Raw genomic sequence first — 17,011 nt, forward strand, 5'->3', positions numbered from 1 at the left:
CATCTAGAAAGCAACTGCTAAGATAATTTTTCTAGCGTAGCACTTTGACAAAATGACTTCTCTTTGTAATTTCTCCATTCTTTTCTTGAGGTCACTGATCGCACTGAAACCTGAAAGTCCTTAAGAGCACCTACCTAGTGGACTTAGGCAAGACTTAGGCATTATTTTAACAGTGCTGGTCCATTTTCCAAGCCCAGGCCCTTCACAGTTAAATACATTTTCACCTAAGCTAAAGTGGCTCTGAGCCAATGTGCCTTTACTACTAAGTAAGAAGTCCAAGAGCTGACCTCAGGCTTGGCATCCAGATGCCGTGGACTAGCCCGCACCGTGCCACTAAGTGCCACCCTCTTCCATAAGAAATTCATGTTCTAGAGAGAACAGTAAATTACAGAATGTCCTGGTAGTTAGGTAGCATGGACAGGCAGGGGCCATTTGGTCCTCTTTTATTTAGCAGCAATAGTTTGCATGGTTTAATGATATTGCATTATATGCCATTAACACTGTCCTAACTGAACAATTGATGTTGTGAGGTATATGGCAAATGAATTGGAAACTGGTAAAGAAATGCAGCTCAGTGCAGGTTAAAAATTCTCGATGAGGAGAGGAAGGGAAAGGGGGGGAGGATGTGCTAAAAATACCATACAAGAGTGTCTCATTTAACTAAACTGAATAAAAGCTTATCAGCTGTATTCCCCTTTTCATTTGGATGGGTACTTAGCAGGCTAGATAAATATACACTTACACCTACACCTCTAGCCTGTTTTTGATTATATGTTATGCCACTGAAATTGTTTGCTGTGTTGCTAATAGTAACAGCAATGAGAATTTGAAGAAACTTGATTCAGGTTCCTGAAGGAATTCACCTTGGAGACAGTTTCTGTCATTAGGATTTTTGGTTAATATTCACGTAAGAAATCAGTTTTGTACACTAAAGTGCTCATCCTACTAAATATAAATCCATATTTTTATACTAGGAGTGTCTCTAGTATTATGACAACTATTCTATTCAGAAGGCTAGATAGCAAAAAAGGAGCACTCATTTCCTCTTCTAGTAATTACGTGGAGGAGAACTGTGTTATCAGAAAGTCCATTTGGCAAAGCAGACATAAAAGCTAGTGGTCATTGCTGTGCCATACCAGCTGATGCTATCAGCAAGCTCTTTTGTAGAGTGCTTGAGTAAATGCTTTTTTGTTTCAAATCCTCAAGTCAGTATTGTTTCTGAGTTATTATTATTATTATTATTATTTTACAAATTCAGTACAAAATAACTGTTAGAGGTTATTACTACTGGCTTTCTGTGTGACTTCTGTGTGAGCAATAAATACGACAAAGATGGGAGTAAGTGAAGCTGATACTTTGTTTCAATAACAATATAACCACATTAAAATGAATTAGCTATTGTGGGTCCCTTCCTAACCAAACCATAACGATTTCTCCACCCAAGTTACTTCCTTTCCCAGTGCAGCCTTGCATTTGCTGTTAAACCTTTAAATGTGAAATGTAAGTGGTTCTCTTAATGCAGTCTAAGGAAAGATCTGGGCAATACCATTCATTTTTCTGTGTGACTGGAAAGCTGTAGGCAGTGTGTGATTCCTACTGAGTATGATTTAGGTGGCACATCTGCCTGCCAGCCTGGAGCCTGACTTTGAGGAGGCACCTCTGATTCAGAGGGTTGATGTCTGTGAGGCGAAGCCAGCATATGTGCACACACAGAGGAAAAAGCAAAAAAAGAGGCTGAAGAAAAGAGGATGTCACTCTTTGGTAAACATGCTGAGAACTAGGTGATTTGTCAGGAACTCAGCAGACTGATACCTGCACAAAGATTTGCTGATACTTTTGGTATTGCTCTGATGATATGGACAGAGGGCATGTAAGATTGCCCAGAAGGGAGGATACTGAGGTTTAGCTGTTCCTTCTTCTACTCTTTGAGGCAGTCATTCCAGTCTAGACAGCAAAAACATTGTCGACTTCAAGAGGCAACACCCATTTTTCCCCTTAAAAGTTACTATTTGGAAGAAACTCTAGTGGTAACTCGTTAGTAGCTTAGCACATTCAGTACACCAGGAATTCTAATGTAGACAATTTGTGTGTGTCCCTTGAGCAATGGAAATTGCTTTTGTACTCTTAGACTACAAAATAGAAACTCTAAAGAATACAAAAGATGAATGAGATGCCTATTTTGTGGGCTGTTCAGAGCAACTTAGAACAAAACATATTGTAAGATATTGCAATAAAAGTGAGACTGCTCTATAATGAATATTAATTTGAGAGTCAGAAACTACACCACCACTTTGAAAGGATTCAAGACTGCTGTGGAAAAAAAAAAAAAAAAAAAAATGAATTTGAGACCTTCATACTGGTATTTTCTTCAATGCAAGTCATGTAAGCAAGTGAAACAACATGAATGGATTTTCATCCCTGCTTTTACAGAGGGAATGTGGCAAGATCTGGTTGTGTATATTCATGCTGTTAGGGTAATAGTGAATACTGGCCAATTTTTGTATTGGTAATATTCCTGCAGTGCAATTTATATCCACTGCTATGAAAAACTTACTGCAGAAATAGTGAGGTCCAGGAAAACAAAACAAAACAAAACAAAACAAACAAACAAACAAAAAAGCACCACCACACCACCACCAAAAAACAAAAACCAGCAGCACAGCACTTAATTGGAAGAAGTCATTTTGGAGAAAGAAACGATGCCATAAAATACCCGACAAAGGTAGATAGTACTGTGAATGGCCAATAAAGCCTGGAGTTTTCTGAACAATTATAGTTTAAAGATGTTCATACGTCTTCAGCAACCTGCTTTCCTGGTCATTTTGCTACTAGGTATTTCCATTTCAAAATGACTATTACTGGAACTCAAATTGAACATGTGGCCAGGTCTGGTCAATGTATAATATACTGCCTACTAAATAAAACTGTTCTAACACCACACATGGCAGGCAAACAGAGTCTTTTAATAAGACGGTTGGGTTTAGGATTGGTGCCTATGTGTCTTCTATTTGCAACTCACCTGTCTGTGAGAAGATGGCTTTATTAAAGGCACAGATCCCCACTGAATGCTCTGATGTACGTTCTGAACACACGCTCTCAAGAACAAGCCTAGCATTAAACTCTGACTACAACTAAAATTTCTACCTGCCTTTTGGGTAGTAGATTTCAAGTTTTGGAATTCATCCTTATTCTGTAAAGAGCACACTATGTAAAACAGAGAAAATGCTTGTCTTGGTAGGTAGAAGGCAGAGTGCTGTCCTCAATATTAAAATTCTTGTTTACACTTGTGTTCACTAGGCCTCTGTTCGGTGCCATCTCAAAGTACTTCCTGCAGAAGTTTGACTGAGATGGTGATGCCTTCTTCAGGCCTCACAGAATCTTTTGGCATGGCCTTTATTGTTAAGATGTACTTCACTGGAATATATAGTATTTATAATATCTGCATATATGTGATCTTAGTTTTAATCTAAGTTCTTCTGAACTTAAAAATGACACTAAGAAGCAATCAGCTGGCATTCCTCTGTGTTTATAGCTGTAGGGCAACTGAAATTAAATTTTGTTGTAGTCATTACTTTTATATTAGACAAATACATGGAGTAATAATGGCATAAAATTTGTGTTAAAAATGGTATTGTGCATGTGACCTTAGCCAGAAGACACCTAAGATGGTATGCTCTGTTTGTTAATGAACCACCTTTATTGTTTCTCTTCCTTGGATATGTCACACTCCTGGGGACAGTGCTGGATTGTGAGGAGTATGCTGTGAATGCATACCACTGAATCCTCAGTGGATTTATGCAATGATTCCTCAGCTAAACCAGTGTTGGCTGAGAGGATGCTGACATCTGTGTGTTCTAGTGTGTCCTCTGGGTCACCCTGAAGTTATTTATTACTAGCCAATGGGACAATTCCTTTGCACTGTGCATGTCAGAAGAGAAAACAAAATCTGTTATCTCTTTTTCTTTTTAGTGTACTTATATATACCTGAAAAACACATACAATTATTTCAGAAGAAAGGTTCTGTATATTTGTATCACCCCTGATTCCAATTTCTTTCAGTTTCTGTGATATAGAAGTAGATCTTTGACCTGATCCAATCAGTGAAAAATGTTCTTTAAACTTCAGTCATAATGCAATCAATGGATCAGCTGATATAAAATCTCCTTTGCTCTTGCCATATTCATCCATCACTTTTACAAATTGCTGTTTTAGGTAAAAACTATTCACTTGATTTTTATTTTATTTTATTTTATTTTATTTTATTTTATTTTATTTTTAAATATGTGCAGCTGATGAATCAGTCTGATTTTCTTGAAATTTATTTTGGCATCCAGAGTGCAGGAAAATTTTGTGTTTTGTTTCAGTAGTTATTTTATCAAATAGTCAGACACCACTGGATTTGATTTAAACCTGTCCCGCTGCCCCCATAACATGCTACAAATCAGAGTTTTCCCTTCAATAAGGTATGTATGATCTTGGTGCTGCCTTCAATAAGGTATGCTGCTTGATACTAGAATCCATATCTGTCAGCAAGGAAGACCCTCTCATCTCTGGGATGACACTAATGATCAGCTTTCTCATTCACATGGGCTCCTACCATCTGACCTGTGTAGGTGAATTCCTGTCTGCTCAGATGATGAGCATCTTGTAGCTCACAGGCTTAGGCAGTGAGATCAAATTTCCCAAATTCATCTGGCAGTTCTAAGGTTCCGCCTCCAAACCCTAAGGACAAAAAGATATAGCATCACGTCAGCATGACCTATCTTTTGGAAGGCTAGGCTTTCACATTGAATAAATGTGAAGACAGTTGGGTATTACTTCATTTTAAGAGAACATTAATATTAACTAACATTGGAATCCCAATGGGAATGTGTGGCTGCTGTTTGAATACCAAATCAAACTGTTATGACTGGTGTTGAACATTAAAATACAAAATAAAGCTGGTTAGAACCCGGTGAACATGTTACACTGAGAATTTATGATAAAGGCATGAAATTGTTGCTTTCAGTACGTGTCTGAGTCTACACCACTAAAGGAATAATTTTTTTTTTCTTTCTTTTTTTTTTCCTTCAGTCTGAGAAAATATGTTTGAAATTAATATAAGAATTAATTTAGCGATGTATAATCATAATATACCTATTTACACAATCATTTCAATGTGATATCTTGCATTGCAACATGCTTGAGTCTTGTCATTTACTTCATTAGAACATTTTATTCTCGTGGTCAGTACAATATCATATCATTTTAGGAATATTTCTTACATTGCATTACAATCAAATGTGTCTACCTTTTTGCCAGTTTATATTAATACTTTTTTAATGCTTCTATAACAAAGAAGTGAGGATAACACCTATCTCCTTGTTAGATAGACTACTTAATCTTTCTAGCCTTGTGAATTTATAAGATACAAGGTAAAATGTGAATTGTGAATCGATTGGATGTCATAGCTAAGCAAATAGTGAAAAACACTCCCTATGAATATTAATTAAATTAGGATTCAAACAGAATCAACACCATTTTATAGGAGCTTGCTTGGTAATTTACTGCTTAGAATTTACCATCAAGAACACTGCAAAAAGTGTATTCTTAGCTGAAATGCTTGGATTGTCTGTGAAAGTGAATTTTGATTACAGCTTGATTGTACAAGATGTACTTCACAATTTGCACTGGCCTACATAATATGAATTGTAAATACTCTAAACAGCTACAGTTCAAATCTGCTCTGTCAGAGAGACTATATTCACCTAAGGTATGGTCTACATAGAAAAATAACACAAAATAAGTTAGCACACAAGTTTCCAGCTTGCTAGCTATTTCATAATCAGTCTCCATGTGGACACCTTATATCAGCTGATTTACACTACTTCAAAGCTCAATCAAGACATTTCTATTCTATCCTATTTTAGTCTATTTTTTTTCTTTTTTTAATGTTGTGTCAATTTTAAAGTGGGTGAAGCCATGCCATGTATTCTGGTCATTAATGGAATCCATACAGAGAGGCAATCTAAAGAATTTTCAAATTCATAGTTTCCTTTGCAATAATTGTCCTCATTTATCTGTGTTGTCTGAGGAACTGCATTTCCCTGTTGTGTTCTGCATGGAACGCTGTAGAATGCATGGTGGAAACAGATGTCCAGGTTCTTCCTTGTTTTTGGTCATTCTTCCGTTCAATAGAGAGCTTGATAAAAGAGGTGTTATACATAGAAGGGGCAAAGAGATGGAAAGAAATGGAAAGAGCTGATAGTCTTATAGACAGTGTAACTTACAGACGCAGAGTCAAAACCTTGGAATGATAGGCTTTAGAGGTGAGAAAGTGCTCTGAACAGCTAGCTGTCACCTAGGATTGTTCATACTGAGTCACCTTCAGTTTTCTCACTTGCCCTGAGTATTTTGTTTCCAAAACTGGTTGCTTACAGATACCTACGATAGGTTTTCAGTGGAAGCTGCCACAGAAATGCAGAACTACCACAATTCCGTTCCCAACATAATGAATGAATTTTTACATAATTTCTTCCTGTTTAAAAATGAAGCAAAGTTCTCATTTAAGATGTTCACTTATAGTTATTTTTTACTCTGTCAGACACAAGAAAATGATCATTTTCATTTTGGCTCTTCCTTATCAGAACTTTTTTATGCCCTATATCTTCCAGTTATGATCTGAAGTGGATGCTTCTATCACTAAATAAGAGGGCAAGACAGTCTTTTCAAGCAATGGACATTAGATCATCCATAGAGCCTGACAGCTCGCTCCCTTGTTCTCTTTTCTTTTGCTTAATTTAGTTTTCAATAAGACAAATGTGCTTAAGGAAGGTGGATGCAAACCAGCTGATGCCATTGGCTTTGAGCCCAAGTATTGGCCTCTGATCTTCTTGTATTCATTGGTAAAGATACAGTCAGGGCTGCCTTCCCAGTAACCCAGATTTCTACACACCATTATTTTCTGCTCTACCCTGTCTTAATTCCATTCGATACTGCAAGATCTGTTGCTATAATTTTAACCTGCTTGTTTTGAGTCTTCCTCTAACTGGTGTGTTTGCATGAAGACTTTCTCATTCATAAAAAAAGACAGGCTGACTGTGCCAGTCATCAGCTGTTGTTTCACGTCTAATTATAAGTTTTTCTTTCCCAAGCCCCATTTGGAAAATAAAATATGTTCGCAATATTGCTTAAGACTCTCTACAACTAAAAACAAGCTTCATATGCCTCGCTCTACCTCACTGAAACATATGCAAAATCTTTCTTCTCCCTGTCTATTGAGTCAAAAATATAAAAAATCTGGTATTCAAAGGCCCTGAGGCCCAAAACAAATTCATAAGTAAATTTGAATGACAATAAACCAGAGGCATGTTATGCAATCTATTCTCCAACATGGAGGAAAAAAGGGTAAATGTTTCAACCAAATCTTTCACTATGAATCATTCACTCACCTTTAGCTGTATTACTATGGAGTGATATTTCATCTTGAAAATATAGTTTATGAGCACCTCATTTGTTTTTCAAAGGGAGCAGAAAAGTGTTCTCCAAGCTGCTTGTGTGAAATATCACATATACATGTCCAAGGAACAAGTAAAAATACTTTTAAAATATTCTAAATGGAGCCAATGGGAATTCTTATCAAAATGCAATGCAAAAATTGTTTATAAATACTCCAGTTAGGCTATATACTGTAATGTGAAAGCACATTTATTTTTGTAGCAGACTGCCTTCCTCAAATGCTCTCAATTTCTCTATTTTCTTTCTTCAATTTGTCCATCTGCTACTGCCTTTCTTGATCTAATTAGAAAACCAAGTTCTAGATTGCAACATTATTTGTACTCAGCGTAGACCTGGAAGTGGCCTTCCAGTATTTCTAATCCTAGTCATAGGAAAGTAAGCAAGACCCCTTCCTAACTCTACAGGATCTGATATCTAATTCCATTTCATCCATGTTGCATCTGTTAAATTTCACTCTCCAGTCCCTTTGTAAACTTCCTCAAGATTTTTCCCAGTGTTGTCTTTAAGCTTGAACAAACTTACCTCCATCAGTTACAAAACATCCTTCATAGTCTCTGGCTAGGACTCTTTATTAGTGGCCATGCTTCCTACAAACTACTATTGAGTAATAAATGTTTTGCATTTTGGCACTCTGCTGTTTTGTTCTGGTTTCATTCTCCCTCAATCGTATGCCCTTAAAGCAGGTGCTAAAACTGGGTTATTGCATTGCTTTCTGAAAACAGGTAATGAACAAATCTAATTCCGTTTTTCTCTATGTCAGTACTTCTCATGGGGAGTTTCTTTTATTTGCATTACACTAATGTCTGCACTAATGGGATGCCACTGAGATATGAGCTTCCCAAATACAAATGTTCTCTTCACACAACAGTGGAAGAAAGCACTGATATCTCCCACCCAGATTTTCATGATGGGAGTGCTATATCATCTTGGGATATTTTCAATCACTATTACACTGCTTTCGTTTCATCCTCTTGCTCTGAAACTGCACCCCTTCTGTTAAACTGATGATATATGAACCACAATCTAGTAGTCTGAATACCAGTGGAAATGGTTTCTCTTGCTAATGAAGCTCTTTAGGTTCCTGTTATGCATCAGTGGAATGTCCCCAACAGGTCCAAAAAAAATAAAAAATAACAAAACAAAACAAACATTTTAGGAACATTTAAGGGACCTACGTAAAATAGCTACAAAGAAATTTTGAGGAATAGGCTCGGAACCCTGGGCTGATGAAAATTATCAGTCTTCACTTACTGTGCTAGGTCTTTAATTATTTTCTTGCTTTGTAATTCAAGGTGGTCTTTTTGAAAGGAAAGTTCCATCTCCACATATGTAGTAACTCATGCTTAGGGGAAGATTCTCCTTGAAGTCTGGAGACTTGACTTCAAATCCCTATTTTACCTTTCTGCATTTGGACCACAGATTTAAAGACTTCTTTCTTATGTCCATTTAGGTGGAACTCATACATTTGGTCTATGGGTTCTATTTGGTGGGACTATCTTTAGCTCCTTTTGTTGAAGATTTGCTTTGTATAAATATTTATATAATTTGAGCATGAAAGTCTATGTGAGGGTCCTAACAAGCTGTGTGCAGACTTCCTTCTCTTTTCTTCAGTGAGGAATCAGGGATCTCTAGTCTGCTTTTGAGAATACAGCTAAAGCTGAAGCGTGAACCTGGGCTCCATGTCCACCAGCACAAGATAGGGACTTGGGCAAATATTGACAGGTGAGACAATATTTGAATGCTGGGATTAAAGATCTTCGTTGCGCTTTAGTATGGAATTTAGGCACTCAAAGGGCAGCTAAGCACCTATTTTGGTACATTGCTAATACAAAAAGAGTGGCCATCATCACCTTGTCCAAATCCTTAGACTAGTTCTGTGGGAGTTAGGCTCCCTCCCTAGAGCCCCAGATGTTTGCTCCATGACCACGGCCAACCACCAGTGAATTTCACTGATAGCTCACGCATAACTTTGGGCCTTACTGGTTTACAGCTGAGGACTGAGGAGGAAGAAAAGCACTGGGAAACCCAGGGAATTAATGTCTTTTAATGCTTAATGGTTGCAAAACCTCAAAAGTTACAGAAATATGGAAACTGCAGACTAAATCCATTCTGTCCCTGAAAGCCTTTCAGATCTTAGTGAAATACGAAGGACCTTGAGGCATTCAGGCTGCCTGCTGCTTTGCCTCCTGCTAATCTTCCTGCTATTAAACAAAATGTAAAGAGGCCCTCTCTTCATAAAAAACAGTTTCTAATACTCTGTGCACCTCCATTTTTTTTTCTCTCTAACCTCTGCCAGAGTTTTGGCAGGTTATTAACAGTTGATGGGGCTACTAAGTCTCTCCTGTTTTAGCAGGACAAGGTTATTCAAATGTTAATGGTCTTATTCAGTCTCTGCCACTGACTGCTTTTGAACATAAAACTGAAAATTTAATCTACACTGAAGGTTTTGGTCAAAGGTAAAGTTCAGAAAATTAAGAAGAATTCATAAGTATATGGAGGCAGGGTCCCTAAACTGTCTCACCCATTTCAACCACTTCAGCCTTGTCTTGCAACATTACCCAGAATTTGAGAACCCTCCCTAAAACATTGTCATCCCTTAATCAGTCTTAATGAGACAGCTTCTGTTTTAGTTTAAACCCAGGTAGTTCTATTTCAGAAGACATCAAGCTAGTGAAAGCTGTAGCATGTAGATTTTAGAACATTGCCCTAGGAGAAAATAAAGGAGCTAAACTAGAATGCTTTCTTTCCTCCGATTCTGTGATAATCAAGCAATTTCCCAATTATGTATAAAACATTCATTTACTTATTTGTAAAGCAGAAGGCTATCAGTCTACCATGAAGCAGGAAACTGCAATGTCAACATACTACAGGGATATATGAATAGCTAATAAAAACAGGTGTGCATAAACGAAGCATGATACATTTTTTCAAATATAGTCATGACAGCATCTGTATCATTTATACAAACATGTAAGTAGTCACATACATACATACACTTTTTTTCTTCTACAGTTTTTAGAGATAGCTTACCAATTGAAATTTACATCTAAAAGAGTTGGGGATTTACTTTTTTAGGAATTAATTCTATTAGTAATTCAGGTCTGCATCTCTAAATGTGATTTTTATTAAGTGCTTGAAAAGGCTTTTCCGCTAAAAGCAAGATGTGGTTTATGGGCTTAGGAAGATGTGCATAAATCTAAAACAATAAATACTGTCTCTGTGTTAAGTATCATATCTTAATTTGAATCTGCTGATGACTGAATGGCATTTCTTTCAAATGTCACTAGACTTGCTTGTGAGCAATTTTTTCAAGTGTCTAGCAGGTAGATAAAGCATTAAAAATCTGTGACAGGTCAGTCTTAGTATGACTAGATTATATCTGATATTGAGAAGAAATGGTCAGAATAGTGTAACTGGAGCAGAGGAGATAGAAGGGGAAGAAAAAATGAACCTTCCTAATAACTGCTATTTTTGTTACTGTCTGGGAAATGAAAATGGCACCTCTAAGACTTGAAGAAGTCTCTGTAGTGGGTACTGAAGGACAAAGATCACTCCCTCTGAATTTTGGATAATGTACCTCAGTATAAAGAAAACTAGTCTGAATAATTTTGGTTTTGTACTAGTTAAGTCAGGAGAAGTCAGACAGGTGCAATTGTGTCATTTGAAATATCTTCCATAGTCCACTTCAAAATATGTCCCTTGGTGGAGTCTCAGGAAGCAAAGAAATTAGGTGTTTTATGGAAGAACAGTAATAGGAAGAGGCAAAGTACATATAACAAGAAAAATGTGAAGGGTGTCCCAGAGGAAACCCTACGAGAACACAGAGAGAGAAGAGGCTGTCATCCTCAGTTTAAAGAACCCTTCCACAAGTTTACCATCTGTCATCCCATTTATGATGCTCTCCCCCTCGCAGCAGTCTGACAAATGGAAGTTTCTCTTTAATTGGTAGAGATACGATATCCGTATTAAAGTAATTCTGAGGAACAGAATGGGGTTGGAATCATGTAAAAAATTATCCTGTTACCTTTCCAGTTAAATAAAGTGGAAATCATCAATTACTGTCAAACAGAGTTATTTTACAAGTAGTCATTTCAGTGGGGTGAGGAGGATAAATGTCTTTTTGTCATTGGCTTGGCAGATATTTAAGCTCTCCACACCCCTGCGGTAGCGTTTTCTTGGGATTATATATGTGAAACATATCATTTATTCATCCACAGCTATGGTGACACTGGATACAGCGTACTAAAGAGAGCTCGGATGTGCTCTGGCTACCTCCCAAGTCACAGCAGGCAATCCACTTTGTACGGTGTGTGTCCGCATGAGTGACTGATAACTGTGGCTCTGAGAGCATTTGTTAGGTACAAACTGACTAGCAATATAGTTTCCACTTCACCCTTTAATACATGATTTCAACATGTCTGACAAGGCCAAAATGTTTCACTTTCAGCTGTGTCAGGAAAAGATCATGTAGTCGTAAGAAGTGGAAGGCAATGGCATGGCAGCTATGGAAACATCTCCTAGTGTTAATGAAATGAGCAGAAAGCTCTGACTTTGGCCAGCACTGCAGTAACCACCCAGAGCTAACTGCATCAGCTCACAGATCCTACTGTGCTCTCAATCACAGGAACAATGTTGGATGAAAGACAAAGCAGTGACCAGAAATTAGAGACTTTGGAGAATTTATGGCTCCTTGAGGCCAGTTTTTCTGCTTTCCTAACAAAAGATTTGGGAATCTTTGATTTCAGACAAAGCACCTGGCTTATTCCAAGACTCAAGATGATGCGTTTTGCAAATATTGTGCACTCTTCCTGCCAATTCCAATGGTGTTCAGCCTCTAGGATAGCTACGCACATTAGCACTGGGCAATAGGAAAGATACTGCCAAGAGCTTTGCTGCTTGTGAAAAAATGACAGTGCTGCTAGCAAACATAGAGGATTTGGGAAACCTGTCTAATGTGATATCTAGTAAGCAGCATGAAATTTTCATGCATTAGGGATGTGAAATAAATGTCATGCAGTCAAAAAAAGCTGTTATCATTTATCCTTTCCACAGCCAAGGCTTGTCCTCAGGGAATGTAGAGACTCCTGCCTGCACCACAGTAATAGCCCAGAGAAAAGTGACAGCAAACTCCATGCTGTTCTCAGCTTACGTGCCAGACTGATGTAATAGTGAAGAAGCTGAAGTTAAATGGCAGAAGCAGAAAGGAAAATAGTTTGATATCTAAAATCAAATAACATGAGTATGAACGGCCCAATCATCTTGACTTTCATGAAGATCAGTACACACACCACACACAGCTGTTATTCTGTGTTCCCACATAAAATTACAGAGACTATGAGCTTACAGCACTTGTCTTTGCTCATTGCTTGCCCTGTGATCAACACATTGCCTGAGTGTCCTTCTTGCAGTTTGTGTGACATAGCATGGGAAGGTACAGCAGCTCTCATGCCGTCTGGAAAGAAGTAAGATGTAATGACAGCTCTGATGGAACTGCAGAGTAGTCACTTGAATTGCCTAGAAGCCTGTATGAAGAGAACAGCTCTGAAGATCTGCTGCTTCACACGTAGTCCAAACTTGGTCGTCAAACCAACACGATGTGACCTTTATAAGGGATCTTTTAGGAACTGGGGGTGATATGCCTGAATTTTTCTATGCCCAGTAAATAGATAGCTTCCAGTGCAGAGCATGCATCTCTGCTTCATGTGCTGGGTGAAGACTAATGATTTTGAAACCACTTTGCTTGAGCTTCCTGAACCTTTTAAGAACCTCACAGAGTGAGAAGATAAGAGTATCATTCTTCCAAGTTAAAAGCTCATTTCAAGTAAATGTGCTGTGTGCTGTGATTGAAGAATATTTCATCATATCCATGCTGGCCATAAAATATACGATTGGCTGCAGTGTACAACTGTGCTGGTCTTTGCAGCAAATCTAGAAGAAACCAGTCTTACAGAAGCCAATGATGATGGGATAAAAGCCCTAAAAGCTCTGGTACTGAATTGTATGGTATTTTTCCCAACTTCTACAAATGCACTTAACAGCCTGGATTTTCCATCAGCTCCTTGCAACTATCACTGAGAGAGACACAATGCTGTAATAAGGCTTTAAGGTTATAAGACTAACACTACCAAATACCAATTTTGTCTCATTTTAGAGTTATTTATCATTCATCTTCAGGCAAGATTTACTGGTAACAAGTCAGTTTTTAAAAGGTTTTTGGTGTCTGTCACCCTGTGAGCCCCTCCTCACATCAGATGATTAGTGATGTGAGTTCTAACACACCTGACAGGAGGAGAGCACAAGAAAAACCTGGTGCTAATCTGAAGCTCTCATACAGGACATTTAATGACAGATGAGAAGACAGAGCACCTAAGAGTGCACACAGGGGTTATGTCAGTTTGTCATGCTGGTATTCTTCCCGGTGCCTTAAAATTACAGCACATGGAAACCAGCTTGTCAAAAGAAAATATATCATGCTGGATCCAACAGCCTGAGAGAAGCAAGGCTACTGCTGCTCCATGTCCCTGAGTCCTAGCAGTAACAAGGCCAAAGATATACTTCCAGCAGGCACACACAGAAAGCACACGTACACCACATATATGCATATGCATAGCTGACCACACAGACCACAGACAGATACTCAGAGCATCCACATGAACAGAGACAGCACCAATGTCCTCATACTACTACCTCTCTGTCTGGACAGGATGGAAGTCCACTAGTGAGATTACGTATATGTAGACACATGTGCAAGACAGATCTCTCCAGCAGCTGGGCTCAGACACTCAGTCAGCCCAGAAGCTGTCCTCTGGATCCTAGGTGTTGACATCTGAAGAGCTGTGCAGAGGAAAAGGATCTGGGGTGCTGGTGAATGCTCACCTGAACATGAGCCGGCACTGTGCCCAGGTGGCCAAGAAGGCCAGTGGCATCCTGGCTTGTATCAGGAATAGTACAGCCAGCAGGACTAGGGAGTGATTGTCCCCCTGTACTCTGCTCTGGTGAGGCCACATCTTGAGTACTGTGTTCAGCTTTGGGCCGCTCAGTACAAGAAGGACATCGAGGCCCTGGAGCATTTCCAGAGAAGGGCTATGAAGCTGGTGAAAGGCCTGGAACACAAGTCCTATGGGGAGTGGCTGAGGAAAGTGGGGGTGTTTAGTCTGGAGAAGAGGGGGCTCAGGGGAGACCTTAGTGCTCTCAACCACTACCTGAAAGGAAGGTGTGGGGAGCTGGGGGTCGGCCTTTTCTCACAGGTAACTAGTGATAGGACTAGAGGCAATGGCCTCAAGTTGCACCAGGGAGGTTCAGGTTAGAAATGAGGAGACATTTCTTCTCAGAAGGAGCATCAGGCATTGGAATGGGTTGCCCAGGGAGGTGGTGGCATCACCGTCCCTGGGGGTGTTCAAGGAAAGGTTGGACATGGCACTTAGGGACATGGTTTAGTGGGTAGCATTGGTAGCAGGGTGATGGTTGGACCAGATGATCTTGGAGGCCTTTTTCAGTCTTAATGATTCTATGATTCTAAGAACTGAACAAATGAACTGCCAAGACTGTTACCCTTCTCCACACAGAACTGGCCAGGAACCCCCTAGTCCTCCTGCCATGCTCTCACCCCTAAAGATGCATGGGTTCTCTCACAACCAGAGCTGGACTATAGAGACCCACTCATGCCCTGATTTCCAGGCCACCTCACCTAATCTCTGGCTTGTCCAGCTTTAACTTTGTTGGCAATCCCACACTTGCACTTCCTTCAGTTGCTGCACCATGGACACACATATCCTCCGACTCACAGTTTGGCTCCACTTGCTGCACTCACACCTCCATGCTTGCATCTGCGCACAGAATAGAGAGTCTTCACCCAGGGAGGACTTAGAAAGGAATTTAATAAGAAAAGTTCCTCCCAAAATTACTTAAAACCCTCAAATTTCCCACCATTGGTTCTTCCCTTAAATATCACTTAATAAATTCTGTACAATCACAGACCGCTCTTCCCCTGCATCCCATAATGTGCTGCATCCCTCCTGCCATGGTTTTTCTGAACTTACATGTGGGTGGTGCAGGTGAGATTTATCACGTAACCTAACACAGCTGTGCCAATAAGCAACTCAAAACTTAATTGTGCACCTCAGCTTAAGAAACCAGTAAGAATAGAGAGTTATTTCTGAATGTGCACTGAGGAACGATTAATTATAAAGAAATCACATTAATTGAACCTGTACTGGTGTTACAAGAAGTGAAGTACAAACAGTAAGTTTATATGTGTATGAATTTATTTTATTTTAACTAAAGTGGCTAATTCTCATTAGTGTTAAATTTAGAGAGGCTCAAGCAGCTTTCAAGACTTCTGTCATCTTCAGACAGTCAGTTACTGCTTGACTTCAAATCTGGTAGAACCACACTGAACCAAATCTAAGCACTAGATGGTCCCAAACTGATCCTGTATGGTCCATCTTTCCACTATGATTCATACATAGGTAGGTAGTGTCATTAATTTTTTTTTCAGGTATCTGGGACATCTGCATAGGGTTGATAGGTACAACACAAGACCCGCAGAATGTCTGTGACCCTCTGAAAAGACAGCTAGGGCTATGGCATCCCAAGCAGCATGAGATACCTGCATCCAGATAATTGAATGAAGAAGTCTTTTGTGCTCTAAATAGTGAATGACGTGTAGAGTGCTATGATGATAACTACAGATGCGTGCTTTAGAAAAAAAGTTAATAGCTCCATAGATGCCATTGGACTTGACTGATACTTAAACATAGGTTTCTAGTACTGTACAAGACTCCCTAGGATTTGAGAATCACCCACACAGGACTGGCAGATATTGCACAAAATCTATAGATGTCTCATGCCCTTCTGGAATAGTGACTGGAGACCAGGAAGGTTACTTAAACCATTTCAATGGTACTAGACTAGATATTCTGGTGAATGAATTGTTTTTCAGTTCCTAACACTCATTTAGCTCACCTAATTTGTAGACATTTAGTTGATTATTCCTGATATAAGAGATTAAGAAGAATGGGAGAGGTGGGAGCTATTTAAGTAAGTTTATCAGGTGTGCAACAGCAAGCTATCTTCCTGAAGAGGAAAAAAAAAAAAAAAAAAAGACATGAGAAGTTTAACAATAGTCTATTCCTGGCTATATAGAAAGCTCTTCAAAGACATTCAAAATGAATGAAAAAATAAAGTGAATAGCACAGGCAAGTGGGCAGAAAAACAGTGTACAGAATAGTAAAAAACAAGATTGCTTCAATGAAGTAGGAACATGATAAGAAAACTTCTATAAATGCATACAGGAGCTGCAGAAACATTCAGTGCCTTTTTTGCCTTAGTCATACTCCAAAACAAAAATGTGATGTAGTAATGAATAAAATATGTTTTAATAGAGGTAGGAGAACCCAGCAGAGCAAGTAAAGAAGAGCTTAAAGAGTGTTTAGGTCAGTCCAATGATTTGCATTCAGAAACACCAGAAAACTTGTCCTCTGAAAAACATCTCTGAACAACTTGCCCAGGTTGC

This window comes from Cygnus olor, chromosome 1 (assembly GCF_009769625.2).
Source record: "Cygnus olor isolate bCygOlo1 chromosome 1, bCygOlo1.pri.v2, whole genome shotgun sequence".
Taxonomy (NCBI): Eukaryota; Metazoa; Chordata; class Aves; order Anseriformes; family Anatidae; genus Cygnus; species Cygnus olor.